We start from the raw sequence: 4,888 nt of genomic DNA on the forward strand, positions 1-4,888 counted from the left end.
AGGAAAAAATGACATAATATATTGAGCATATAATAGGGGGTAAAGTGTTTTTATGTTGGTAGGTATAAAAAATGGAGCTTAAAGTTAATGAAAAATATATAGTGGAATAAAACAAGTTAATAGAAAAATGAATACATACAATATCTAGCGATAGGGGTTTTTTAAATTGGGAAGATGTATTGGGTTTGTATTGGTAGAGGGTTAAATAATGTGAGTTATTTTCCAATATGTAGTCAAATTAAGGGTATTGTTTAGTATACCATGAACCCATGTGATATGTTAGAGGTTCATTGAGTGAAGCCCCTGTGCATTTCCGAAGCTCTGATCATATCTTCATATTTTGCAAATCCAGAAATTACGGTGGTAAAGTTCTTGTTGATGGTTTGTGCACTCTTCATAAAGAGATTTAATTGCACGAACGATGTTACTAACTTTACCAAGATGCATTCAAAATAATGTTGTAAAGTAGAACGCCAGATTTGACACCTCTCATCAACTCTTTAAAAATGAAAAAGCATTTGTACAATCATTTAATTGCACATTTGTCTCTATTGTGGATGTACTAAAGCTTACTATCTAGAGTAATTACCCATCATGAAGGAGTATGTAGCCAATGGTAAAGGCCACTAGCCATAAACCAATCCTTGTTTCACCAGGAAGCCATTTTTTCTACTCTTATGCATCATCTACATCTCCAATGGGTATTTGCATTCGAAGAGCACAAATCAAAGCTTTGTTGTTTATATCCCTTTATCCACAAAGCAGTGAGTAAAAACCCCTCAAATTCGTAAATAGAACAAACTTTCCATCAAAAAATACATTCATTCTTACATTTTTCCATTGATGGTATGCTCAGAAGGAGTATGAAACTCGGTCTCATGAAGTTCATAGAGAATACAACAAAAAAGTCACCCTTCCACTTCAATCGCAACAATCACAACAACATGAACCCAAACCTCACAAAGGCCCAAGCAACATGTGAGGTTGATCAATAGTTTTATACAAAGCCTAATAAGGTTCCCATCATTTACAATTGTAATTGGTGTTGAATGATGCATTGTTTGCATATTACCAATTTGTTCGCTCTTAGCAATATTAAAGGAGAGGATTCATGGGCGATTGTTCAACTCATGTGCTGCACATAGACCATTCTTGATATAGTTCGCTCCATTCACTCAGACCAATATCACTTCCACATCCATAATCCCATTCTGGTTCTGAACACGCACCATTAAAATAAATGAATTTCAATGAGACCTACCTAGGCTATAGGAATTCCTTAAAATCAAAATTGAAAGTAGATTTAAAAGGCCAAATTAATCAAATGTCATAATTGTAATTCAAATTAAAAACGCAACTGAGTCAGAATTTATCAATAAATTTGATTAAAAAAATGTTGAATTTCTAAGGTATCGTTTTTGTGGTTGAATAGTTTCATTAGGAAAATTTCCAGCTCAACAAAATGGTGAGATGCCAAACATAGAAAATTGATAATTCTTACCATCAATTAACACTATTTCTTGATTTCTTTTTTGATAGCTTTCATCTTGATATTGGTTGCTTTCAATAATGGGTCTGGTAATTGAAATTTTTTTCTTTGTAAGAGTTGTGACGAATTAGGGATTGTAATCCAATGAGAAGCAAAATATGGAAAGAATTGAGGACCCAACAAAGAACTGGATTGCATTACCTGCAAGGAGGTGGCACTGGAAATGGTGATTAAACTCACACTCAGTATGAAGAAGAGGAGAAGCCTCATTGCAAATTTTCAACATAGATTTTCTGATTTTAGATTGATTTCATTAGCATAGACACAACAACACACATAAGAAGGTTGCTATGACATTTAGAAACAGAGCAGGGAGAGAGCACATGGTTGCGACATCGTCGTGTCCACATGTAAGGAAAGAGAGGGTTAAGGGTTTCTAGTTGTCAACTCAAGAATTGAATGTGTCACCATAACCATTGAAGCTTCAAGATACCAACGATTGACATTTGGAAACAAAGCAGGGAGAGCACACATGGTTGTGACATTGTCTTGTCCATGTGCAAGGAAAGAGAGGGTTAAGGGTTTTCCAGTTGTCAACTCAAGAATTGAATGTGTCACCATAACCATTGAAGCTTCCTGATACCAATGATTTTGATATTGAAGTGTAGAAGCAAACCCATTAAGAAAAGAATAACTAAAGTAATTATTATAAAATATATAATAGTAAATGCAAATTATAGATTTTTTAATTCATTTATGTATTTAAAGTTTAATAAAGTTAAATTTTAATGATTATAATAAAAATAATTTTTTATTTTTTATTTAATATAATTATAATTTAATTAATATAAGATGTATTTATTAAAATATTTTCGTTAATTCCATAAAAAACATGAAGAAGTTTTATTTGGATCCATCTCGATACCCATTTCAGAAGGGATATATAGCATCAAAGTAAAAAGTTATTGATTATGTAGTACAGGGCATATATAGCATCAAAGTAAAAAGTTATTGATTATGTAGTACACGAAACTTTTGTTCGGATGGAACATGACTGCGTTTTAAGTTTTTAAGTTTGTAAGGTGAAAGGGTGGTGTGAAAAGTCAATAAATTATTTGTTGTGTGCCACTAGGAAAGTTAAAATTTTGTTTGCATTATGCTTGACTACGAGAACCTTGAAATGGTGTCGATTAAACCAGTAGAATCTCAAAGGCGGAAATAATTTTATATTCTAATTTTAATTTCTTATTTCGTTAAATGAAGACAATAGAACAGTGATATGTAGTCCCATCATACCTTTAATACAATATAGATTCAAAATTTAACAATATGGTTCTACTTAATTAAAAATAAATAAAAAATCTCCTAACATTAAAAATGTTTAGTTAGGTTAGCAAAAACAATATAAAAAAATAATTATGGATAAATGAAAATGTATAATCTCGTTTAGTTAGAGTTACAAAGTCATGAAACAAACACATTAAATGTCACATAACTTTAATGTCATGTTTTCAGATTCTTCATATAACTTAATCAAATTCTTGATAGAAGGGAGCAGCTTAATTTATCTTAAAGTTTGGAAGAAATAGAGAATATAATTTCATGATGGTGAGATTATACATCACAAATTCAATTTTGTTGAGGAGATAGTGATCTTCATAACCAAATTTCCAAGATCAATAATATTGTATTTTGTAAGATCAACAAGATGAAATTTATTTTTGAGAGAAAAAAATATAAATTAATGCAAAGACCACAAGTCACATGAGTTGTTTAAAAACAACTATGTAATTACAATTCAAGGTTTAGAAAATAAAGATATAATGATATTGTTGAATAACATTGTTTTTCGACCAACAAATAAGTGAATAGATATTCCATACTCCAATGTAGATTTTTCACAAAAGAAAATCACATATTTTCTCATAAATGTTGTAATGATATAGATTTTTTCACAAATAATAAATAATTAAATAATATTAAAATACATATACTTCAAATTAAATTAAAATTTTGAAAATATTAATATTTAAAAATAAACTTTTATGTAAATTGTAAAATTAAAAAAAAAATCACAAAATAATTGTTAAAGAATTTATTACATTGAATCTTCAATTGTTATATTTCTCTGGCGTGTCTTTACACCTTTAGGGGCAATTGCTAGTTTTATCAATTCATCTTGACACAATATATTAAGGGCCAACACTTGTATAAATAATATGTTTGCATAGGGGGCTAACGCATATATATTTGCATAAGGGCTAACCCATGAGCGGTAAACATGTACCTAAATAATTGAAACCTTGGCAGAGGATAACAACACCCATGCTTTACCAACCAACATAGCTCCCACTAATTGGTTAATCAATATTATCGTACTTATCTCTAAATTGATAACAATTTTATCATCACCTTGAGCTATTATCTCATGGGACAACTCTCTCATAACTTTTGCTATCATCTTAAACATTTTAGACTTTACTCTCAGTAACTAAAATGTAGATTGATAATCACATACCTGGTGGTTAACAAATTCATAGAACACTCCATTTTCTCGTATTCAACATATTATAAGATCCATGATAGATATTATTTCTTATTCAAAGAGCCTCATACTTTGAGAATAGATGCACTACAAAATTCAAAGGTATGTTGTACTTTTTAATAAATAACTTACTTTGTTTAAGAGGAAGTTGTTACATACTATTAAATCTAGTTTCTCTTAAGAACTCTTGTCTTAACACCAATGTTCGTGTAAACAAGAGCATATAGATGGATCCTATCAGTTTTCAAAGGAGCATTTAGCATACGATCTCTTCTATAAATAAGAGTTAAAAGTTTCACCCATAGTACATTTACCTCATTGTAATGTATAACTCATTTTTTTTCAACCTCACATATTGAGAGACACTACTCTCCCTACCTTTACTAGCAAACCTTTATTGAGTTAAGCTTTTTATCCTTTTATCTATTATATTTTCATCTTTTTTCAACTATTTCTTAACATACTTCTCTATTTTTAAGGTATTTTTATACACTCTTTTTCTTCCATGTTCTTTCTTAAATCTCAATGATTGAAAACCAACACCCTTTGTACTCATTGTGAACCCTTCCCTATTTCAAACATAAATTTATGACAATACTCTATTAAAAATAATATATGATAATGATCATTATGTACAAATAATATATCATAAATGATCGTTATATTCTTAATTGTAGAAAAATCTACATGCTAAAATAATATATCAGGATTTTTGAACTGGAGCTCTCGCGCTTGCCTTCTGCCACCTTAACAGGCCTCCCGCAGGCCTCTTGCCTGGCAGCCCTGTTGCTGGGCCCTCTCTTGCTCCTACTGGCCCGCCTGGGCTCCTTTCTCATAGCTCTTCTTCGCCTCCC

Source organism: Pinus tabuliformis, chromosome X (genome assembly GCF_031772625.1).
Source record: "Pinus tabuliformis cultivar Carrire ecotype Pingquan chromosome X, CPIR1, whole genome shotgun sequence".
Taxonomy (NCBI): Eukaryota; Viridiplantae; Streptophyta; class Pinopsida; order Pinales; family Pinaceae; genus Pinus; species Pinus tabuliformis.